This window comes from Nelumbo nucifera, chromosome 1 (genome assembly GCF_055504915.1).
Source record: "Nelumbo nucifera cultivar China Antique chromosome 1, China Antique-T2T, whole genome shotgun sequence".
NCBI lineage: Eukaryota > Viridiplantae > Streptophyta > Magnoliopsida > Proteales > Nelumbonaceae > Nelumbo > Nelumbo nucifera.
The window spans coordinates 177,975,142-178,001,255 of NC_142649.1; the positions used below are offsets into that span (position 1 = coordinate 177,975,142).

Here is a 26,114-nt window from a genome sequence, read left to right on the forward strand (position 1 = left end):
GACCCAAGTGCTTCTTCGGCCTTCGTGGCCTAGTTAAGGAACTCCTCCATAGAGGTGGATGGGTTCAACTCGACCTCCCAACACAAGTCAGGATCTTGAACGCCGTTGACTACCGTGGTGAGTTGTATGGTGGAGTCAAAGTTGGGGATTTGAAGTCGTGCCAGGTTGAATTGCTTGATGTAGCCCCATAGATTCTCATCAGATTGCTGGACCACGTTCAGGAGACAGGTCACAGACTTTGAACATCGCTTGCTCATCGTAAAGTTGGTGGTGAAGAGATTGGAAAACTATCTCCAACTCTTAGTTGAGCCCATGACCAATCTCGAGTACCACATTTGAGCTATGCCTCGGAAGGTGGTCGGAAAGGCCATGTAAAGGCTCTCGTTGTTGACCCCATGTAATTGCGTCAAGGCTTGGAAATTGTTGAGGTGGTCGACTAGGTCAGTTGTTCCATCGTAAGATTCCAGGTTGGGTGCATTGAAATCCTTGGGTCGTGGGGCCGTGAGGATCTCGATTGCCAGTGGTGATGTGCAAGTCATTACGCTGATGAGGTGGTGATTTGGCTCGCCTCCTTTTCCTCTTTCTTTTCTACCTCCTCATTGTCATTTGGGGCAAGGCAGCTCCTTCCTACATTGTGGGGTATATGTCCACAATGCCTTCTCATGGATCCCTCAGTGGAGTTGGTGGTCTCGGACGTTACAACTCTTGTTAATTCCACGGTGGGAACATGGTTTAGACATGGCAACAAGGTGGGTTTGGTACCTGGTTCTGGTTTTGGTCACCAAGCTGCTGATTCTGATTCAAGTTCTTCCCAATGGCCTGATGCTATTGGTGATGTTGTAGTTGTTGCATCCCAACCATTGCTGCAAAATAACCTTCCTATGTTCCCATCTACGGGTCTAACCCACGGACAAACTGCACCAGCTCGTAAAACTGGCGGCCATCAACCCCAACAGGAACTGCAGAGGGCTCGACCATTGGAAGAGGCACGTTCATGGTGGGCAAAGGGAGGTTGGGATTCTGCACGATGGGAACGCCTGGTAGGGTTAAGGGCATAATGAACTGCCCAATAATGACAAAGGGGACCTCATTATGCATGGCGGGCTGGTCTTGCCCCATGTGACTGCTCCGTCAACACGAGCGTTGTTGGTGGTGTTGTTGACAGGGTTGTTGCTTGCGGATGCCATTAAGTTTGTAATTTGAGTGAAACTACGAAAATTAGGCTTCTGTGTAGCGTTTCCTATAGATAACATCAATTGATGGTGTGCAACCTGATGCTCCCTATTAGCGGACAGCTTGGACGTTGGATTGAGTAGGTCACATGGCCAAACTGCAAGAAGGCAGATATTAGAGTGTCCAGGTTTCTTGATCTAGGGTGGGCACTCCAATGCAAAAGTTAGTGAACTGGTATTTGATTGCAAGAAAGCAAGAAACCTAGAATGCTTAGAGAGCTAAATCGCACATATCTTGTGGGGTTGAAAGGGATGCCTTTATATAAGCAAGCTATTGTGGGGCTCACAAAGCGCATCCAAGATCTCCGACCCGTCTAGTTCGGAGATGGTTTCATGCCTAGTGGTTGACTCCGCGTAAGCGGATGGTGTTTATCTAGTTGCGCCCGAAATGGGTGGGATGATAGCCAGCTTTTCCGACATGGCGTCGTGATCCCGGGTGTAGGTACATAGTGGTCACTAAGACCTTTAGAGTACAAAAGGTGTCAAACCAACACTACACCGATTCCTACGATGAATCCAGAATCCATCGCACATTTGTAATGAGTTCATTGTTGATGTGGCTCATTGTGACACTAGCAAGTGCACTAGTCGTTCATGTAATAAAGTAGTGAGTGAAGTATCGTTCCCACAAGGATTTAGGAAACAATTACCAAAACTAAATTGGGCATTTCTTATCTGATCAAAAATAAATCAAAACTTTATTCAGAAGCTAAAAATTCGAAACAAAAATCTATCTAATTCATTGGCCCAATTGCCTTCAATTCAGGTTAGAAGAGTAAGCAGTTAATGTTAATCTCAAAATTCAGCAATCAATCAAGTTGAATCATTCGAGTAGATTGTAATTAAGCCTTGGTTTGGGGAAACCCCAAGGTCATGAATAGCCTCTTTCGAGTGCATGTTCATCCTATGCATTAGTGATGATCCCCCATATCTCTATCAAGGATCTAATCCCATGCATGCATTTCTTCAAACACTTCTAAGGCATCAATTAAAATCCGAATTGATCACCAACTGAACTGTGCAAGTTATCTCTAACCTTGTATCCAATTCAGTTCTTGAATAGTAGATCTAAATTCTTAGTGTCTTTCTCAAGCACTCTAAGAATTCCAAACTTTAGATTAATTCGGCCAATCTGAAATTTGCAGATCCGAATTCTCTTTCAAGCAATTCAGATCTTCCAATCTCAGATCTGAGAATTCAGATATGAGTTTTGAAAGTTAATTGGCCGAATTAATCTACAATTTAACTCCTATTCAAGAAACTTCAAGTACAATTCACAACCATTCGAATGAATCAAAAAGAATTTGATTACTGATCTGTAGTTTTACAAACTGAAATACATCAAGAAAGAATGGAAGAGGGGGAAAAAAAAATTTACAAAAAGTAAGCTAAATTCAAATCAAAGGAAAATGAAACTAGAATAGAATGGTTACAATAGATCTTTGAATCAAAAACCCCCAATTTTGAACACACCTTCTCTTCTTGCTAGCTTGACTTGAACTCCCCTTCTTCTTCTTCTTCCTTGCGCCTAGCCCTTCTTCTCTTCCTTCTCTTCAAGGAGTTCCAACCTCTAGGAGTGGGAGAGCCTTTCTCTCAAGCAATTGAACACCTTCGCCCCTTCTAGAGGCCTCCTTATATAGATTTTCAAGGGGGCTCTTGCCCCTTCTTGAAGCCTCTAGAATGTGGTGTATTACACCCCCTTCTTGAACTTTCTAGAGTTCTCTTGAAAGCCTTCTAAGAGTGTTGCTATTTGGGCTGCACTTAGGCTCCCTCTTAGCACATGATAGCTACACTCTATGCTGCTCTTTTGGGCTGAGAATGGGCCTTCTCTACTGGGTTGAATTTTACTCTCTTCTAGGCTTTCTTTTCTTGGGTTTTTTCAAGGAATCAACTTGTTCTTCTTTGGGCCGAAGTGGTCTCTCTTGTTTCCACAACCGGGCTGGGCTAAAATTGGTCTTTTTGAACCTTCTTTTCTTGCCTTTTTTCTTTCTTTTTCTTGGATTAATTACCCCTGAAATCTTTTCTTATCATTAAACTAAATTAGAGCAAAATTAAATAAAAACGGCATAAAAATCCATGCAAAGACCTCATAAATTATAGATAAATTGTATGTTCATCAAATACCCCCACACTTAAGCTTTTGCTTGTCCTCAAGCAAAGACATCAGCCATAAACTGAATATTCCCCCCCCCCTCTATTCTCACCAATTATCTGGTGAATTTTTAAGATAGAAATGCTTTGAGTAGTTGGGGAACTTTTGTAAGTGTTCAGCTCTTATTCTTGTAAATTACCATTTAACACATGTATAAGATCCAAGGAAAGGAGAATATGAATTTCTTCAAAGTCCAACCTTCACTCCCAATCAATATATAAATCAGCTCCTTAATTGTCAAAGTTAATAATCTAATTGCACTAAGCTTCACATTTGTAACTATATCTTAATGAGAGTTCAACTTTAGTATGCCCCTTTGAACCTCAGTTGTCACCATAATTACTTATTTCAAGGGGTGAGTGCATTTTATGCTCCTTTTTTTTTGTATGAGTGCATTTTATGCTCCATCTCACACTGGTCACATGCTTGAGGTAGATAACAAGACTCATGTTTTGAGCTACTAGTTTTACTATTCAGTTCAAAATAGCGGAGTCAATTTGGGTTCAATTATTAAACCTCATGTATCAGCAATTCAGATGTGCACTAGCTTTCTTGACCATTAACAATGAAATCAAGTGCTTTCATACACATAAAGGTAGTTAAGGCTAGTTATGCTAAAAGACATATTCAACTCCCCCTTTTTGTCATGCATATACTAAGTTGGGTCATTCGCAAGAATAAAAACTTACAATTACATTGGTCTCCCCCAACTCATTGTATTCCTTATTAAAAAAAAAATCACCTAATAAATATCAATGAACTTGAGGGGTTCCAGTCTACTTACTGGATATGTCATTGCCTGCATATGTGTGTTGGGGTGAATGAGGTGCATGGTTTCAACTCCCACACCCTAGCCTTAGGCTCACTCCCCCACACTTAAGATGAACATTGTCTGCAATGTTCCTAGTGTTAGGGAATGACAATGAAATCAACAAAAGCAATAGCAAGTAAAGAGAAGGATGAGTAGAGGAATCCCTGGATAATAAAATGGGCACTTTGGTGGGAAGCCTCTTCTGCTAAAAATGAATTGAAATTTTGAAAAAGAGATCTTTATTTTACTAACTAATATCCTAAAAAAAATGAAGAAAAGATGCCTTAACATGTTCATGAACAAGAAGATCATTGGTTGTCGAGATAAACAGTGGATGGAGGGGGTACAGTACCACCCACTAAATATGGTTTCAGGCGCTGGCCATTTACTTTAAATGTGCCCTGAACAAGGTGGGTGATTTCTATAGCCCCATGGGGAAAAACCTGAGTAATGGTGAAGGGTCCAGACCACTTGGATCTCAGCTTGCCTGGGAACAGGCGGAGACGGGAATTATATAATAATACCTGCTGCCCAGCATAAAACTCCCGCCTCAGCAAGTTCTTATCATGCCATCTTTTAATTCTTTCTTTATAGACTTTGGCATTTTCATAGGCGGCAAGTCTGAATTCATCCATCTCATTCAATTGCAACCTCCTTTTAGCCCCTGTGGCCTCAATGTCAAAATTCAAGAATTTAAGAGCCCAATAGGCATCGTGCTCAAATTCTACTAGTAAATGGCATGCTTTATCAAAGACCAACTTGTAGGGGAACATGCCAATGGGTGTCTTATATGCAGTTCTGTATGCCCACAATGCATCATCTAACTTGATGGACCAATCTTTTCTAGAAGATGCTACAGTCTTTTCCAAAATTCTTTTGAGCTCCCTGTTAGCCAGCTCCACTTGGCCACTAGTTCAAGGGTGATAAGGGGTAGCCAATTTATGTGTAATTCCATTTTTTTGTATTAACCGCTCAAAATGGCTATTGCAAAAGTGAGTTCCCCTATCACTAATTATAGCTCGTGGAGTGCCAAAATGGGAAAATAGCTTTTTTAGGAAATGTACCACCCTCCTTGAGTCATTTGTGGGCAAAGCCATGGCTTCTATCCATTTAGATACATAATCAACAGCAACGTGGATGTACTTATTCCCAAAAGAATTCGGGAATGGTTCCATGAAGTCTATACACCAAACATCAAAGATTTTGCAGATTAAAATATTGGAGAGGGGCATTTCATTCTGTCGGGAAATGTTTCCCGATCTTTGGCATTTGTCACATGTGGATACATACCTGTGGGCATCTTTGAATAATGTAGGCTAATAAAAACCTGAATGCAAAACCTTGGTTGCGGTGCGGCAAGCTCCAAAATGACCTCCTGCTTCTTTATGATGGCAAAATTAGAGTACCGACTCCATCTCCTCCTCAGGGACACATCTCCTTATGATCTGATCTGCACATAATTTATATAAAAAGGGTTCCTCCCACATATAGAATTTTTCATCAAAAAGGAGTTTCTTCTTTTGTTGATATGATAGGTTAGGAGGAATGACTTGTGCAACTAGATAATTTGCAAAATCAGCATACCAAGGAGATGCGTATTCTTGAACTGAGTATAGTTGTTCATCCGAAAATTCTTCTCAAATGTTGCTGGTTATCTCCACTTCTGAGCTTACCTTGTCTAACCGGGAGAGATGATCAGTAGCCAGGTTTGCAACACCCTTCATGTCTCTAATCTCAATATCAAATTCTTGTAGTAGAATGATCCACCTTATCAGTCTTGGTTTTGAATTTTTCTTGGTAAACAAGTGTCATAATGCCGAGTGATCTATGTATACAACAACTTTGGACAATATCAGATATGAACGAAATTTGTCAAGTGCAAAGATTACTGCTAGCAGTTCCTTTTCTGTGATGGTGTAATTGAGTTGGGGTCCATTCAAAGTTCTACTAGCATAGTAAATTGGCTGAAAATGTTTGTTCACCACATTGTCCCAAAACAACCCCTACAGCAGAATCACTCGCCTCACATTAATTCAAATGGGAGGGTCCAATCTGGTGCTACCATGAAAGGTGCATGGATCAATCTGTCTTTCAAGGTGTTGAAAGCATGAAGGCATTCAATTGAAAATTCAAAAGGCACTTCTTTCTGAAGTAAGGTAGATAGTGGCTTGGCAATTTTTGAGAAATCCTTAATAAACCTCCTATAGAAGCCGACATGCCCTAAGAAACTTCTCACAAAACAGACAGATGATGGGAGTGGCAATTTTTCAATTGCCTCCACCTTGGCCTTGTCGACTTCTATACCTCTGTGAGAGATCTTGTGTCCAAGCACTATGCCTTCTTGCACCATAAAATGACATTTCTCCCAATTCAACACAAGATGTGTTTCTTCGCATCTAGTAAGCACCTATTCCATATTATTCAAGCATGCATCAAATGAAGAGCCAAAAATTGAAAATTCATCCATAAAGATCTCAATAAATTTTTCAACCATATCAGAAAATATGGACATCATGCATCGCTGAAAGGTTGTTGGGGCATTGCATAATCCAAAGGGCATCCTTCGGTATGCAAAGGTACCATATGGGCAAGTAAAAGTGGTCTTTTCTTGGTCTTCTGGTGCAATTGGGATCTGGTTATACCCCGAATATCCATCCAAGAAACAATAATACTCATGCCCGGCTAGCCTCTCTAACATTTGGTCCATAAATGGGAGAGGGAAATGGTCCTTCCGGGTGGCTTCATTTAACTTTCTATAGTCAATACATACACGCCATCTGGTGACAGTTCTAGTCGGGATGAGTTCATTTTTCTCATTTGGAACAATGGTCATACCCCCTTTGTTGGGCACGACTTGCACGGGGCTTACCCAAGAACTGTCAGAAATAAGATAAATGATCCTAGCATCTAATAGCTTAATTATTTCAGCCTTTACCACTTCTTTCATGTTGGGGTTTAGGTGTCTTTGGGGCTGAATGGAAGGCTTGCTGTCCTCTTCCATCAAAATTCTATGAGTGCAGAATGATGGATTAATGCCTTTGATATCCTCTACCTTCCAGGCATTTTTGTGTTCCCGCAGCACTCTTAATAATCTTTCTTTTTGTAATGGATTCAGTGATGCGAAAATTATTACGGGGAGAGCTGATGGTTCCTCAAGGAGAGCAAACTCTAAATGGGAAGGTAATTGCTTCAGTTCAAGGGTGGGGGGTTCTTGGGATGATGACTTACCTGATAGTCCAGGCAATTTGCCTAAGTTCTCTAATTTGAGAAACCCCTTTCCCTTGAATTGAGGCTTATCATTCAGATATGCTATCATGAGGTTTATTTCTTCATTTTCTCCTTTTTCAAGTTCTCCCTACTGGAGGTAGAGTTCAAGAGGATGAGCCATCCTACTTACCTGGAAGCATTCATCAATTGTCATATCAATGGCATCAATCATATAACAAGAATCATCACTAGAGGGTGCATGTTTCATAGCATCAGACATTTTAAAAATTATCTCCTCATCTTGTATCCTAAGGTTGAGTTGTCCTTGTTGGACATCAATCATCGCTTTCCCGATAGCCAGGAAGGGTCTCCCTAGGATAAGTGGGACCTCCACATCTTCTTGCATGTCTAACACAATGAAATCAACTGGAAAAATGAATTTGTCAACTTTAACTAAGACATCTTCTATGATCCCCCTAGGATGTCTAATGGATCTATCAGCCAATTGTAATGCCACTCTAGTGGGTTGGGGTTCCCCCAATCCCAATTTCTTGAATATAGAAAATGGCATTAAATTGATGCTAGCTCCCAGGTCACATAAAGCTTTCTCAATTTTTAAACTGCCTATTGTATAAGGAATAGTGAAACTCCCTGAATCTTTGAGTTTCTGAGGCAACTTGTTCAGAAGGATAGCAAAACATTCCTCATTCAAAGCAACTGTAGCCACATCTCCCAGTTTCTTTTTGTTTGCCAATAATTCCTTCAAAAACCTTGCATAGTGTGGCATCTGGGCTAAAGCATCGGCAAAAGGAATATTAATGTATAAACTTTTAAATATTTTAAGAAACTTACCAAATTCCTTCTCCATTTTCTGTTGCTTCAGCCTATTAGGGAATGGAACTTATGGCTGCTGGTGCATCCCTTGTTGTGCTTCAGGTTGTTCCTTCTTCTGTTGTCTAGTCCCAAGGCTTGTTTATGCCTTGGGTTCAGCCCTATTCTTCTTTTCTACCTCGGGCAACTCTTTTCCACTCCTTAAGGTAATATCTTGTACCTACTCTCGTGGCTTCACTTCAGTGTTGCTTGGAAGAGTTCCCGGCAGTCTTGAAGAGATTAATTGTGCCAATTTCCCCACTTGGTTTTCCAGGTTCTTGATTGAGGCTTCCTGGTTCTGGAACCTGGTTTCCGCACTTGCTATAAATTTTGTCATTAACTCCTCCAAATTGGATTTTGGTTCGGGCTGATGATAAATCTGGTGGAAAGGCTTGGAAGTATGTTGACTTGGCCAGGACAAGTTTCGATGTCCCCTCCATCCTGGGTGAAAGGTATGGTGACTCTGGTAACCCTGCTGTCTTGAAAGATTGCTAACAAAGTCGACTTGTTCAGTAGATGGCCTAAACTGATTGCCAACTTGGCAGTCAGTACTGATGTGCCTCCCCCACACAATTCACAAGTAAGAGGCTGCACATGCATGGCAGCTATCTGCATTTCATCAATTTTCTTACTAAGTGCTCCTATTTGTGTAGATAGTGTCGTATAAGTATCAACATTATACAGGCCATGCTACTTCCTAGTTTGGGTTCTTTCAGAATGCCATTAATAGTTGTTGGCTGCCCATTTCTTCAATGAGTGCATGGGCAACCTCAAGAGTCTTATTGTTTATGGACCCTCCAGCTGTAGCATCTAGTATGGTCTTATTTGAGTCAGTAAGACCATTATAGAAGGTCTGCACTTGCAGCCATATGGGAAGGCCATGGTGAGTAAAAGAGATTCCTTTATAGAAGGTCTGCACTTCCAGCTACAGCATCTAAACTAGAGTGCTTAGAGAGCTAAATTGTACATATCTTGTGGGGTTGAAAGGGATGCCTTTATATAAGCAAGCTGTTGTGTGGCTCACAAAGCGCGTCCAAGATCTCTGGCTCGTCTGGTTCGGAGGTGGTCTCATGCCTAGTGGTTGACTCTGCGTAAGCAGGTAGTGCTTATCTAGTTGCACCCGAAATGGGTGGGGTGATAGCCAGCTTTTCCGACATTATGTTGTGATCCCGGGTGTAGGTACATAGTGGTCATTAAGACCTTTAGAGTACAAAAGGTGTCAAACCAACACTACATAGATGCCTGCGATGAATCCAGAATCCATCGCACATTTGTAATGAGTTCATTGCTGATGTGGCTCATTGTGACACTAGCAAGTGCACTAGCCGTTCAAGTAAAAAAGTAGGGAGTGAAATATCGTTCCCACAAGGATTTAGGAAACAATTACCAATACTAAATTAGGCATTTCTTATCTGATCAAAAATAAATCAAAACTTTATTCAGAAGCTAAAAATTCGAAACAAAAATCTATCTAATTCATTGGCCCAATTGCCTTCAATTCAGGTTAGAAGAGTAAGCAGTTAATGTTAATCTCAAAATTCAGCAATCAATTAAGTTGAATCATTCGAATAGATTGTGATTAAGCCTTGATTTGGGAAAACCCCAATCATGAACAGCCTCTTTTGAGTGCATGTTCATCCTATGCATTAGTGATGATCCCCATATCTCTACCAAGGATCTAATCCCATGCATGAATTTCTTCAAACACTTTTAAAGCATCAATTCAAATCTGAATTGATCACCACCAACTGAATTGTGCAAGTTATCTCTAACCTTGCATCCAATTCAGTTCTTGAATAATAGATCTGAATTCTTAGTGTCTTTCTCAAGCACTCTAAGAATTCCAAACTTTAGATTAATTCGGCCAATCTGAAATTTGCAGATCTGAATTCTCTTTCAAGCAATTCAGATCATGCAATCTCAGATATGAGAATTCCGATCTGAGTTTTGAAAATTAATTGGCCAAATTAATCTACAATTTAACTCCTATTCAAGAAACTTCAAGTACAATTCACAACCATTCGAATGAATCAAAAAGAATTTGATTGTTGATCTGAAATTTTACAAACTGAAATACATCAAGAAAGAATGGAAGAGGGAGAAAGAAAAATTTACAACAAGGAAGCTAAATTCAAATCAAAGGAAAATGAAACTAGAATAGAATGGTTACAATAGATCTCTGAATCAAAAACCCCCAATTTTGAACTTACCTTCTCTTCTTGCTAGCTTGACTTGAACTCCTTCAGCCCCTTCTTCTTCTTCCTTGCACCTAGCCCTTCTTCTCTTCCTTCTCTTCAAGGAGTTCGAACCTCTAGGAGTGGGAGAGCCTTTCTCTCAAGCAATTGAACACCTTCTCCCCTTCTAGAGGCCTCCTTATATAGATTTTCAAGGGGGCTCTTGCCCCATCTTGAAGCCTCTAGAATGGGGTGTATTACACCCCCTTCTTGAACTTTCTAGAGTTCTCTTGAAAGCCTTCTAAGAGTGTTGCTATTTGGGCTGCACTTAGGCTCCCTCTTAGCACATGATAGCTACACTCTATGCTGCTCTTTTGGGCTGAGAATGGGCCTTCTCTACTGGGTTGAATTTTACTCTCTTCTAGGCTTTCTTTTCTTGGGTTTTTTCAAGGAATCAACTTGTTCTTCTTTGGGCCGAAGTGGTCTCTCTTGTTTCCACAACCGGGCTGGGCTAAAATTGGTCTTTTTGAACCTTATTTTCTTGCCTTTTTTCTTTCTTTTTCTTGGATTAATTACCCCTGAAATCTTTTCTTATCATTAAACTAAATTAGAGCAAAATTAAATAAAAACGGCATAAAAATCCATGCAAAGACCTCATAAATTATAGATAAATTGTAATGTTCATCAATTGCAGATCCACAATTGCGATGAACTCATACCCAGGACAAGTCGCGATGAACTTTGGCTAGCGCGAATCTGCGATAAAGCTAAGACACACACGGGTTTGCAATGAACCCCAGACACACACAGATTTCCAATGAACCTGAACACGCACAAAGCTGCAATGAACCCGACACCATCACAAAACCGTGGAATCACAGTAGATTGAGAATAAATTTTGGTTACACGTGCGTCTTTAAATCACACATGCAAGCTCAATTAAAGTACACCTACTAAATGATGACATCACCCATGCCACGTCAGTATAACAGGGTCACATATAGAGAAAATCTGAAAAAAATAGGATTTCTCTAATAATGATCTCTTAATAGTCAAAATAATGGAAATATCTCATTTTCTAACAGAAAATATTCCCTTTTCCTAACAAGAAAGAACTTTTTCACTAACTTCCTCTCTATAAAAGGGAGAAAGCAATTCTTCCCTAAGAGACAACACAATATAACTCTGATCTAGGGTTTCTCAAGAGGCTCTCTCACTCTCCCTTCTCTCCTTTCTTCTCCTCTCTTTCCCACACCCTCTCTCTTTCTCGCCGCTATCCCATCTCTAGACCTTAGAGACCAACCAAACTCCTGCCTTACCATAGTGATTACTTTGGTTATATCTCTGATATGATATTTAGAGAAGGTTTCGGCAATTATTTTATCATTCAAAATTCAAAAAAAAAAAACAAGAAACCTTTTTGTCGAAGGGATTTCAGGGGCGCGATTTCACAAGCAACAAGCATGCTATTGGAATACATGGAGCAGTCTATCCGTCATGCGCCCTAGAGTTAGTTATTTGACTAATCTGCCTCTTTGATTCATTCAATCGTTACTCGTCCCTATTTTTGGATCATATTTCCCTCTCTTTCACCAATTTCTTTCTTTTTTAATTTTTTTGGTGTTGGATGATGAACTACATCGGGCTTTTTGTTGGGTCCAGCCCATTATGGGACATTGACCCATGTTATAGCCCATTCTCCTTCAGCCCACTATTTTTTTTTTCAAAAAGAAAAACAAAAAAACTAGGGTTATATAAAATTTGTGTGCGGCGTGTTGAAGAGAGAGAGCGAAAGAGAGAAATCGAAATACTGTGCAAATTTCTCAATGCGCAGAGAACATCAAACGGCCGGAACTTTCTGATCCACAGTCCAATCAAGCTAAAATTTGGACAGTAAGTAGAGGACTCATTTTTCCTCATTCTGAACGGTCGGATCTTGAGCTCTGAATCTCTAGTTTTTTGAGGTCGAACAAAAGCAACTCGTAGTTGGTCGGGAAAAGAAAACATCCCGCGGCAGTCTTCATCAATTACTCTGATCAAGAGTCATTTGTGGTCCGATTTGGTTGAAGTTTGGTGGGGGCTTGTTTGAAACTCACAGACCTACGATCTGAACGGTGGAGATCTGATTTGGAGCAGTGGAGGTCTCCATGAGGTGGCCTGAACAGTAGCCACGTTTGTGAGTTTTTCTAATTGTTCTTTTCACAGCTTTTGGTATTCTTGTGTGTATGTTTGAGAATTTGTATTTTATCTAAATTTGTGAGCATATTGTGGTGTTTGAGTTGCTGTAATTGTTACCTCAAGTTATTAGTGGAGATTTTTGGTTGGGTCTCCTTGGCCCCATGGTTTTTACCCTTCACATTGGAGGGGTTTTCCACGTTAAATATCGTGTGTCTCTCCTTGCTTGGCTTATGATTGTTTTTGTTGATATCTTGCTTGGAATTGTGCTAGCTGAATATCTACAAGTTTTTTTTTATTTTTGGGAGAGAAATAGTTTGTGGATAAACTTAATTTTCTTCCCAACAAAGTAGTATCAGAGTCTGGTTATTTGTTTGATTTCATGATGGAGCCTAATTATGGTAGAATGATTAGTTTGAATGGCACCAATTACCACAAGTGGAGAGGAAAAATGAAGGATCTACTATTTGTGAAAAAGTTACATTTACCAATTTTTGCTACTCAAAAACTTGAAAATAAGTCTGATGAAGAATGGGCTTTTGAGCATGAGATGGTTTGTGGCTTTATTCGACAATGGGTAGATGATAATGTTTTGAAACATATTGCTAATGATTCACATGCCAGAACCTTGTGGGATAAGGTTGAGACTTTGTATGCCTATAAATCTGAGAACAATAATTTATTTCTATTGAAACATGCTATGAATTTGAGGTACAAGGAAGGTACTCCTATTTCTGATCACATAAGTGAATTCCAGGGGTGCTTTGATCAATTGTCCGACGTGGGTATTAAATTTGAAGGTGAAATTTTGGGACTTTGGTTGCTTAATACTCTACCAGACTCTTGGGAAATTTACACGTGACTTTGTCCAGTTCTACTCCTAGTGGTGTAGTGACCTTGGAATATGTAAAACCTACTGTTTTGAATGAAGAAGTCAAATGACGAACTCAACAAACATCCTCTTCTCAATCAGAGATTTTGATTACTGAAAACAGGGGGAGAAGCAATGATAGAGACTGGGGACAAGGTAGCAGAGGTAAAAGTAAGGCTAGAAGCAAATCAAGGTCTAAGTACAAAAACTTTGAAAGCAACTATTGTGGTAAAAAGGGACATATCAAAAGATTTTGTTTTAAGCTGAAAAAGGACAATAAAGGTAACAAATGTAAGCAGCAAAATAAAGATAATGACAATGATGATCATGTTGCCACCACCACTGCAGGTGATCTTGTGATTGTCTGTGATGAGAATTTGATTAATGTTGCTTATGATGAGACAAGTTGGGTTGTTGACAGTGGTGTCTGTTTTCATGTTACATCGAGAAAAGATTTTTTCACATCTTATACTCCAGGTGATTATGGGGTTTTAAAGATGGGTAATAATGGTTTGTCAAAGGTGATTGGCATTAGCACTATTTGTCTAGAAACAAGTAATGGGACTGAATTGATTTTGAAAAATGTCAAACATGCACCAGACATTCGTTTGCATCTGATTTCTACTAGTGTTCTTGATGATGATGGTTATGTTATTACCTTTGGTAATGGACAGTGGAAACTCTCTAAAGGTTCTTTGGTTGTGGCACATGGAAAGAAGTGTTATGCTCTGTACTGGACCAAGACTTCAGTTTCCATTGATGGTGTGAATGCAGTTGAGTGTGATAACCCACCAGTGTAATGGCACAAGAGACTTAGCCACATCGGTGAGAAGGGACTTAATTGTTTGACCAAAAAGAATCTTCTTTCAGGTTTGAAAGGTGCAAGGTTACAAAACTGTGCCCATTGCTTGGCTAGGAAACAAAATAGAGTCTCTTTCAAGAGCCATCCTCCCTCTAAGAAACCAGAGTTGCTTGAGTTGGTGAACTCAGATCTCTGTGGTCCGATGAAGACAAAAACATTTGGTGGTGCACTTTATTTTGTTTCTTTTATTGATGATCATTCAAGGAAACTTTGGGTTTATGTCTTGAAAAATAAAGACCAGGTACCTGGGGACTTTAAGCAGTTTCAGGCTTCTGTGGAGAGGGAAACAAGGAAGAAACTGAAATGTATTCACACTGATAATGGTGGTGAATATTGTGGACCATTTGATGAGTACTGCAGGCAGCAAGGCATTAGACACCAGAAGACGCCCCCTAAGACTCCTCAGCTTAATGGCCTGGCTGAGAGGATGAACAGGACGTTGATGGACAAAGTTAGATGTTTGCCTTCAGAAGCAAAGTTGTCTGGATCTTTTGGGGTGAGGCTTTATATACTACTGCACCTGTTATTAATTTACCTCCTGCTGTTGTTTTGCAAGCTGATGTCCCTAACAGGGTGTGGTATGGAAAAGATATATCCTATGACCACTTACGTGTCTTTGGCCTGACAGTCTAGGTTGCAGAAATGTGTTGCATTGTCTACGACTGAGGCTGAGTTCATCGCTATTACCGAAGCATGTAAGGAGTTGCTGTGGATGAAAAAGTTTGTGCATGAACTTGGTTTCACTCAACAGAGGTATATCTTATATTGTGATAGTTAGAGTGCTATTCATCTTGGTAAAAATCCAACATTTCATAATAGATCGAAGCATATTGATCCAAAATATCATTGGATTCGAGATGTTTTGAACTCCAAATTGATTGAACTGGAAAAAATTCACACTGACAAAAATGTTGCTGACAAGATGACAAAAGTGGTGCCTCGAGAGATCTGATTTGGAGCAGTGGAGTTCTCCATGTTGTGGCCTAAACAGTAGCCGCGTTTGTGAGTTTTCTGACTGTTCTTTTCACAGCTTTTGGTATTCTCGTGTGTATGTTTGAGAATCTGTATTTGCTCTAAATTTATGAGCATATTGTGGTGTTTGAGTTGCTGTAATTGTTACCTCAAATTATTAGTGGAGATTTTTGGTTGCGTCTCTTTGGCCCCGTGGTTTTTACCCTTCACATTGGAGGGGTTTTCCACATTAAATATCGTGTGTCTTTCTTTGCTTGGTTTATGATTGTTTTTGTTGATATCTTGTTTGTAATAGTGCTAGCTGAATATCTACAAGTTTTTTTTTTATTTTTGGGAGAATTAGTTTGTGGATAAACTTTGTTTCTTCCTAACAAAGTGGTATCAGGGCCAGGTTATTTGTTTATGGATTTGTTTAATTGCATGATGGAGCCTAATTATGGTAGAATGATTAGTTTGAATGGCACCAATTACCACAAGTGGAGAGGAAAAATGAAGGATCTACTATTTGTGAAAAAGTTACATTTACCAATTTTTGCTACTCAAAAACCTAAAAATTAATCTGATGAAGAATGAGCTTTTCAGCATGAGATGGTTTGTGGTTTTATTCGACAATGGGTAGATGATAATGTTTTGAATCATATTGCTAATGATTCACATGCCAGAACCTTGTGGGATAAGGTTGATACTTTGTATGCCTCTAAATCTGGGAACAATAAATTATTTCGTTGAAACAGGCTATGAATTTGAGGTACAAGGAAGGTACTCCTATTTCTGATCACATAAGTGAATTTAAGGGGTGCTTTGATCAATTGTCCGACGTAGGTATTAAATTAGAAGGTGAAATTTTGAGACTTTGGTTGCTTAATACTCTACCAGACTCTTGGCAAAATTTGCGCGTGATTATGTCCAGTTTTGCTCCTGGTGGTATAGTGACCTTGGAATATGTAAAAGCTGTTGTTTTGAATGATGAAAGTCAGACGACGAACTCAGCAAGCTTCCTCTTCTCAATCAGAGGTTTTGATTACTAAAAACAGGGGGAGAAGCAATAATAGAGACCGAGGACAAGGTATCAGAGGTAAAAGTAAGGCTAGAAGCAAATCAATGTCTAACAACAAAAACCTTGAATGCAACTATTGTGGTAAAAAGGGACATATCAAAAGATTTTGTTTTCAGCTGAAAAAGGGCAATAAAGGTACCAAAGGTAAGCAGCAAAATAAAGATAATGACAACGATTATCGTGTTCCCACCATCGCTGCAGGTGATCTTGTGATTGTCTGTGATGAGAATTTGATTAATGTTGCTTGTGATGAGACAAGTTGGGTTCTTGACAATGGTGTTTATTTTCATGTTACATCGAGAAAAGATTTTTTCACATCTTATACTACAGGTGATTATTGGGTTTTAAAGATGGGTAATAATGGTTTGTCAAAGGTGATTGGCATTGGCACTATTTGTCTAGAAACAAGTAATGGGACTGAATTGATTTTGAAAAATGTCAAACATGCACCAGACATTCGTTTGCATCTGATTTCTACTAGTGTTCTTGATGATGATGGTTATGTTATTACCTTTGGTAATGGACAGTGGAAACTTTCTAAGGTTCTTTGGTTATGGCACGTGGAAAGAAGTGTTCTGCTCTGTATTGGACCAAGACTTCAGTTTCCATTGATGGTGTGAATGTAGTTGAGTGTGATAACCCACAAGTGTTATGGCGCAAGAAACTTAACCACATCAGTGAGAAGGGACTTGATTGTTTGGCCAAGAAGAATCTACTTTCAGGTTTGAAAGGTGCAATGTTACAAAACTGTACTCATTGCTTGGCTGGGAAACAAAATAGAGTCTCTTTCAAGAGCCGTCCTCCCTCTAAGAAACCAGAGTTGCTTGAGTTGGTGCATTCAGATCTCTGTGGTCCGATGAAGACAAAAACATTTGGTGGTGCACTTTATTTTGTTACTTTTATTGATGATCATTCAAGGAAACTTTGGGTTTATGTCTTGAAGAATAAAGACCAGGTACTTGGTGACTTTAAGTAGTTTCAGGCTTCTGTTGAGAGGGAAACAGGGACCATTTGATGAGTACTGCAGGCAGTAGGGCATTAGACACCAGAAGACGCCCCCTAAGATTCCTCAGCTTAATGGCCATGCAAAGAGGATGAACAGGACGTTGATGGACAAAGTTAGATGTTTGCTTTCAGAAGCAAAGTTGTCTGGATCTTTTTGGGGTGAGGCTTTATATATTGCTGCACATGTTATTAATTTACCTCATGTTGTTGCTTTGCAAGCTGATGTTCCTGACAAGGTGTGGTACGGAAAAGATATATCCTATGACCACTTACGTGTCTTTTGCCTGACAGTCTAGGTTGCAGAAGTGTGTTGCATTGTCTATGACTGAAGTTGAGTTCATCGCTATTACCAAAGCATGTAAGGAGTTGCTGTGGATGAAAAAGTTTGTGCATGAACTTGGTTTCACTCAATAGAGGTATATCTTATATTGTGATAATTAGAGTGCTATTCATCTTGGTAAGAATCCAACATTTCATAATAGATCGAAGCATATTGATGCAAGATATCATTGGATTCGAGATGTTTTGAACTCCAAGTTGATTGAACTGGAAAAAATTAACACTGACAAAAATGTTGCTGACATGATGACAAAAGTGGTGCCTCGAGAGAAGCTTGAACTATGTGCCGAAGCAGCCGGCGTTAAATTTGCATAGTTGCCTTTTTTGAAGTGTCTCCCATCTAATGGGCTGGAGGGGGAGAATTGTTGGGTCCAACCCATTATGGGATATTGACCCATGTTATAGCCCATTCTCCTTCAGCCCACTGTTTTTTTTTTTTCAAAAAGAAAAACAAAAAAACTAGGGTTATATAAAATTTGTGTGCGGTGTGTTGAAGAGAGAGAGCAAAAGAGAGAAATCGAAATACTGTGCAGATTTCTCAGTGCGCAGAGTTCATCAAACGGCTGGAACTTTCTGATTCACCGTCCGATCGAGCTGAAATTTGGACAGTAAGTGGATGACTCATTTTTCCTCATTCTGAACGGTCGGATCTTGAGCTCTGAATCGCCGGTTGTTTGAAGTCGAACAGAAGCAACTCGCAGTTGGTCGGGAAAAGAAAACATCTCGTGGCAGTCTTCATCAATTACTCTGATCAAGGATCATTTATGGTCTGATTTGGCTGAAATTTGATGGGCTTGTTTGAAACTCACAGACCAACGATCTGAACGGTGGAGATCTGATTTGGGGCAGTTTAGGTCTCCATGTTGTGGCCTGAACAGTAGTCGCATTTGTGAGTTTTTTTTATTGTTTTTCACAGCTTTTGGTATTCTCGTATGTATGTTTGAGAATCTGTATTTGCTCTAAGTTTGTAAGCATATTGTGGTGTTTGAGTTGCTGTAATTGTTACTTCAAGTTATTAGTGGAGATTTTTGGTTACGTATCTTTGGCCCCGTGGTTTTTACCCTTCACATTGGAGGGGTTTTTCACGTTAAATATCATGTGTCTTTCTTTGCTTGGTTTATAATTGTTTTTATTGATATCTTGTTTGTAATAGTGCTAACTGAATATTTATAAGTTTTTTTTTTATTTTTGGGAGAGAAATAGTTTGTCGATGAACTTAGTTTCTTCCCAACACTTTTACCACCATCATTATTGCAAGTACCAACATTGCCAAGAATAACGGACACCTGCAGAAGGGAATGGCGTGAAACGAATCAAAAAGAAAAATGGAGAAAGAGGGTTTTAATGTAGATCGTCTTCCTCCTTTGGTCATCGAATAGCAGTAGCGGCGGAAGTGAATCCAATCAAACGGCGTGAAGTTCTTCATAGAGACGACCCTCGGTCCTCAGAGCCATCTTTCATTGTATCTTCGGTGGTTATTTTCGCCATTTTCGCAGATCTCTTCGGTACTTGAACTGCCATCCACAGACCATGACAAAGCGGAGTTTTCCCCTGCATCGTCCGTTGAATTCAGGCCAACGTATAACATAGGTAAGCTTTGTTATTTTTGCCCGATTGTATTTCTGACTGCTTCGTTCATTCTAATGCACTTCCGCTGGTTGTTTCAATATAGAGTGAGCTTCTGAAGAGAGATGTTGGGGCTGGTAGCGAGACGATTGTCGGACCCAACATCAGCAAATTCTTCTTAACCAGCCCATCCCGTTATCCTCTAATCCTCGTATTTGCTTAGGGATTTAGGAAGAATTCCGTGAATCTCTTTCTATTACCCGTTGTTGATTTCCCACTTCATGTTAATTTTGTCGATAATTATGCGATCTGTTTCGTAGTATGCTGCATGTTTTGTTTTTCTGAAACTTAAGCTCTGCCTGAATAAACGGTGGGTGAATTTTCTATTCTCCCAAATCATCTGTTTCGTCGATAGTAATTCGTGTTGATGCTATGTTTCAGATTGGGCTGTATATGTGTGAGTTTCTTGGTTCTGTTAGTTGTTTGTTTAAGAAATTATTTCTATTCTCTCATGCTTCAATTTATTACTTTATTCTCTTGATATGTTGACTCCACTAAGAAGGGTACCAGCCCCAATTTCTTCAAACTCTAAGGATTGCAAGGAAAATTTATAGAGTTGCCTGGTTGTTTGTGTGTGGGATTTAGATGAAATCATTAATCAGCTAAAGAGAGAGAGAGAGAAAATAAAAAAAATGAGCGAATAGGACATGCGGGTAGAATTAATTCAGCAGATCATTTAGCTTGCTAAGTAGGTAGTAGAATAAGAGCATCGAGGAAAAGAGGTTCAGTAAGTTCAGTAATCAATATCAATCATAAGATAATAAACAACAAAATTAATTCAGTAAATGAGCACAACTACAAAATTAATTCAGTAATCAACACCTACTGAGCACAACTTAGCTAATAATAAAAAAAGGGGTTCAGTAATCAATATCAATTATAAGATAATAAACTACAAAATTAATTCAGTAATCAACACCTACTGAGCACAACTTAGCTAATAATAAAAAGAAGGAGTTCAGTAATCAATATCAACTATAAGATAATAAGCTACAAAATTAATTCAGTAAATGTGCCTAGCATCCCTCTGACTTAAGGAAGAAAAATTCTAGTCGTTTTAAAATTTTATACCTTGGATAGTTAGTTAGTTCTAGTCACCCAGAAATTAAGGAATTCTAGTATATTATTCCTCCTCCTTTGAAACTTGAACTTTGTCAATGGCTCAGACAAAGCAATCTGATCCGATAAACAAATAAATAAAGAAAAGAAAATTATGAAGCTCTTTTCCTATCTCCCGCTAACCTCAGTGAGGATGCTACTCAGCCTTATACCATAACTGAGAGAGATAAATTGAATATGTTGGCAGATTAGACTAGATGTAAGGGGATGTTGGTTAGAGAAAGTGGTGTAATCCTACAACAAAAGAAAAATAACAGCAACAATAATAATGGACAATAAGTGATTAAGAAAAATAATAAAGGTATGATAACGAATTTAATCTATGAATCCCAATGACTAGCTTGGCAGATAAAATACATTGGAGAATCTGGGAAGATTAGAAGAGAAAAGTAGGCTAGTGATCAATTAAATAACAAATAGTGTGCAGTGAGAAAACAAAAAAAAAGTAAATAAAAAAAATGTAGCAATAAAAATAAATGTAAAGATAAAGAGGAAAATAAAAAAGGTAAACAAAATAGGCACCTTTTTTTATGATAACTATTCTTGTGGTTTTCTCTGTTCTTTTTTAGGTTTGCTTAAACAATTGTCGTTTCCTTGTTTGAGATACTATGTGAACCTAGGGGTGCTCACGGTTCGGGTGGGCCTTTTTTTTTTACTGAACCGGTAGTACGGGTTTTTGAAAACTGGTAATCAAAACCGAACCGAAATTAGTCAGTTAATCGGTTGACCGGTTTGGTTAACCAACAGTTCGGTTCATCGATTTTTTTATTTTTTGACTTTATAATATTTATTATAAGAATATATATAAATATATATATATAATATTATATTTTAAATAATAAATAATAAATAATATATTATAAATATATATATTTTATATATAATGCATATTTATTAATTTATAATATATCAAATACATATAATATATAATACACATAAATATATAAAAATATATATAAAAACATGTATACCGGTCGGTTCGATTAACCGCCGGTTTTTTAAATTGGTTAACCAAAACCGAACCGGTACCTTCGGTTTTTTAAAATCACCGAATCAACTGGTTCTGTTAATCGGTTTTTTGGTTCGGTTTCGGTCGGTTCGGTTTTTTGACTTTTTTTGCTCACCCTTATGTGAACCCCACCTCTAGACCCTGGAAAGGGGTGCCTAACCTCTTCCTTCTCCCATCCGAATCTTATCCGGACTACTTGGACCGGTGCCTTGGGCTTTGGAGTCACTATTAAAACAAAACATTTCGAAAATCACTCTCAGAAGTCCCATCACCTCCATTTCTTAAACTGATGGCATTTCCAGCCCAAGTGGCGAGTGCTTTTTTTCTGACGCTCACAACCTTATTGTTCGATTTCGAAATGTCATTTTATTTATGTAATTTGGTGAAGCTTCTTTTTGTCAGACTTTGAAAAGATGTTTTATTTATTTTCTTGATTATTTTTCTTATCGATATTTAAATTACGGTCCAATGCTACGATATGATAATACTCAGTCTTTCAAACTTTTGTTGATAATCTGCCCAAAATTAGTGACTCTATACCATTTACCCACTTGTGACTCTGATGGGTGGGTCTAACCCAAATCTGACTTTAACCAATTAATTCTATCAACCGAGTTAGTGTAGCTTATTGATATATGCTCTTATGTACTTTGTTTTGCTTTTGCAATAAATAGAAATTATCATTATTTTTTATTCATTGGGACTATTAATAGAAACTATCATTTTTGTTTTGTTAATGTGTTTTGCACCTTAGCATCTAGTGGTTAGGAATTTATGTGAGGACAAAAATCCGTTTCGAGGTTTTACACTAAAATCACCATCACTTGGAAGGTTTGCTTCTAGTGGATTGTTACTCATTTTCTAGATTTGAAATCATTCCTTTGAAACTACATGATTTAGGCTTTACCTTTGAGTTTTCTAAAGATATTTTTTTCTAGGTAACCTTCAAAGCACGTCATTTGAAAACACTATTTCAGTAAGGTTTTCCCATTCAAATAGTTATTCCCAAGAAAAATGCTTTTAATGCCATCTTTTAAGATATGTAAAATATGTTATTATTTAGCTCTGGAATTTTATCATTGTTTCTCAAAAGCATGGTTTTAAGACATGATTTTTCTTTATTCAGTAAATATGACTTCGAGTTAAATTAACAAATTTTGAAATGAGTTTTGACGCATTCATTACATATCTTGCAATGTATTCTGAGTCTTGCAATGATGTTATGATACACTAATACATTCTGAATAGCATGATATAGTTGTTGCTAATGAATACATTTTGATTGATGCGATGAATATTGACCACACTTCTTTATATATATATATAGCTCTCAAAGCCCCGGCAATCCCAAACACTCTATACCGCATGCTCCATGCGAAGGCCTTGGCAACCCCAGGCACGGCTCAAAGCCCCGACAACCCCAGGCACTCTATACTGCATGCTCCATGCGAAGGCCTTGGCAACCCCAGGCGCAGCTCAAAGCCCTAGCAACCTCGGGCACTCTATACCGAATGCTCCATGCGAAGGCCCCGGCAACCCCAAACACTTTACTAAGCCCTAGCAACCCTAGGCACAAATAAAGCCCTGGCAACCCCAAGCACAAATAAAGCCCTTCCCCAAGCACAGACAAAAGCCCTAGGAACACCAAGCACAAACTAAGCCCTAGCAAGCCCAGGCACAGACAAAAGCCCTGGCAACCGCAGGCACAAACAAAGCCTTGTCAAACCCAGGCATGACCAAAGCCCTAGAAATCCTAGGCACAACCAAAGCCCTAGCGGCCCCAGGCGCAGCCACACCTCCATGTAACCGCTGGTGGGCTTCATCGACAACAGGTATGACTCCTATCCAATTTATAAACACAGATACACCGTCTAACTGCGACAAACTAGGGGAAGACAAACTTCACCCGTCCTGCATTGACAATAACACTTCGCTTTAAAACAACACTTCATTTTCCAAACATGGTTGCGATGAAACTCTAACTTATGCTAATTATTTATACTATGACCGAACCCCAATTGTAACACCCATGAAGGGCCTTGTCTTCCTAAGACACGACAACCCTCGATCCTTGTATCGGTGGCAAAAACTGCAATGTAGCTTAACTTCCCTTCTTTATAAATACGAATCTTAATGCTCACCCCACAACTCATTCCTGCCATATGTTGGTCTTTTGCATTTGATAATGTTTAGATATCGGGACAACTCTTCTCTATGAACACATTTATCATGTACTCATTTTACATAACGTTATCGCACCTGATAGTATTGCATATGTTGAATAACATTGTTTGATATGCGATAAAGTTAACTATGCATGTGCCGATACTTGTTACAATAGAATCCAACGGGCACTCGACCTTGAAATACTTGAATCCTATTATTTCCAATGTTACCTACAAACTCCTGTGTGGTCCCTTCCAATGTCAGTGGACACTTGCAACTTTCTTTCTTCTCAACAATGTTTAACACTTGCGTTGAGCCTCCAAACTAAGGAGCACGCACGATTTCCTTTTATAGTAGTTCGCAATTAATGGTTGATTACACTCGCAATGGTGTTCGATTATGATTAACTCCTATAATACTTATGAAGCATGCTTATTTGTGACGGAGTGCACAAAACGACCCACCTTAAATGATTTGATTACCATTCGACATTTGCGCTAATACAAGTTGCGACAAAAATTCACAGACCACGTGACTTTCTAAACCATACTACCTATAACCTTGATTTAGACTCTTTCTTACAAATTAATATGCGATAAAGTTTTATTACAAGATCGAAAATTCTAAACGAATGACAAAATTCTCTCGGAAGTCGTTGCGAAGGTTCTTTCATTTGGAAGTTCTAATACAATGAGAAAAATTTCCTCTACATTTAAATTCACTATGCATCAAAACCCGAACATAATACGCTAAGGCCAATAGCCCACTAACACCACAATAAAAGCACTAGCGCAAAAGCACTTAGAAATTGGCACATTTATGATGCAATGGTACATATTTTTGACAGAATTCACATCCTTCTACAAAAAGGATCAAATACACTTCCCTATGCACATGGTCCAAAATCTCGCACAATAAATGGGGGGCTTTCCTTCGCCCCATATTTTAGATACCCGATGCGATACTAGCGACGCCTTCTATTAAAGCAAAAGGAGGTTGGGTATCCTGTCCACGAGACACCCATACAACACCCTCCCACTCACCCAAGAGGACAGAAAAGGTAACACACCCAGCAAAACCTTACCTGAGTGTTTCTTTATAGAAAACATTCTATCAAGATACATAAAAGACATTCTATCAAGATACAGGGGGGCTGCGTCCACCAAAGTAGTAACGGGATCACCTCTAGCCACTCCTTGCCTTCCTACCAATGGTCAGGGGGCTAAAAGCTAAAAAACACCACACGAACCCGGTTATTGCCAAAAAAAAGGCAATACATATTGCAATCCCATACGCTCTCTCGTTATCCCCCTTCCATGTCAATGACCATGGTGGACTGAAATACGGAAACTCAGCACTAGCTTGCCCGTTGCTAGAAAAAAGCATCACACACAGTAATTCCTAGTGTCTTTTGCTAATTTCCTTCCTATCAACAGTTAGGGGGCTAAAACACACAAATAAGGTGTAGCATTGACCATTGACAAGAATGAAATCACCAAAAGATGAGGGGGCTAAACCATGGAATGTAGGGAGTCCCCATTGCAGACACAAGACGCATCCCACTTACACAAAATCACAAAAGTAGGGCAAATTCCTAGAGTCAATGCATGCAAACCAACTCACCCCAACATCTAAAAACAAATACAAAGGCAAGTACTTATCAATAAGCTCTCACTTACCAATAAGTAGGGGGCTAATGTAGGTATATAGTGGTCACTAAGACCCTCAGAGTACAAAAGGTAAACCAACACTATACGGACGCTTGCGATGAATCCAGAACCCATCGCACATTTGCGATGAGTTCATCACAGATCCGCAATTGCGATGAACTCATACCCGGGATAGGTTGCGATGAATTTCGGTTAGCGCGAATCTGCGATAAAGATAAGACACGGGCGGGTTTGTGATAAACCCCAGCCACACATATTTCCGATGAACACGCACGAAGCTGCAATAAACCCAACATCATCACAGAACTGCGGAATCACGGTAGGTCAGGAATAAATTCCAATTACACGTGTGTCTTTAAATTATGCATGCGGAGCTCCATAAAAGAACACCCGCCAAACGATGATGTCACCCATGCCACGTCAGTATAAAAGGGTCACATACGGAGAGAATCCGGAAGGAATAGGATTCTCTAATAATGATCCCTTAATAGTCAAACTAAAGGAAATATCTTCTTTCCTAATAGAAAAGATTCTCTTTTCCTAACAGGAAAGAACTTCTTCCTTAACTTCCTCTCTATAAAAGGGAGAGAGCAATTCTTCCCCAAGAGACAATACAATATAACTCTGATCTAGGGTTTCTCAAGAGTTTCTCTCACTCTCTCTTCTCTCCTTTCTTCTCCTCTCTTCCCCACACCCTCTCTCTTTCCCACCGCCATCTCCGGACCTTCAAAGACTGACCAAACTCTCGCCTTACCATGGTGATTACACCGGGGAAGTTGAAGTCGATAGTCTGCTTA

The 26,114-nt window shown here is 39.2% G+C and overlaps 1 long non-coding RNA gene and 1 pseudogene across 1 annotated transcript; one reads left to right on the top strand and one right to left on the bottom strand.

Annotated features, from left to right (window-relative positions):
* Nucleotides 1-4,471: 4,471 nt before the first annotated feature.
* On the bottom strand, nucleotides 4,472-5,495 carry LOC148804200 (uncharacterized; annotated as a pseudogene).
* A 13,419-nt stretch (nucleotides 5,496-18,914) lies between these two features.
* LOC148804201 (uncharacterized) lies at nucleotides 18,915-19,733 on the top strand. The gene is made up of 2 exons (XR_016080717.1): nucleotides 18,915-19,317; nucleotides 19,400-19,733. It is a non-coding gene; the product is annotated as an uncharacterized LOC148804201 (long non-coding RNA).
* The last annotated feature ends 6,381 nt before the right edge of the window (nucleotides 19,734-26,114 follow it).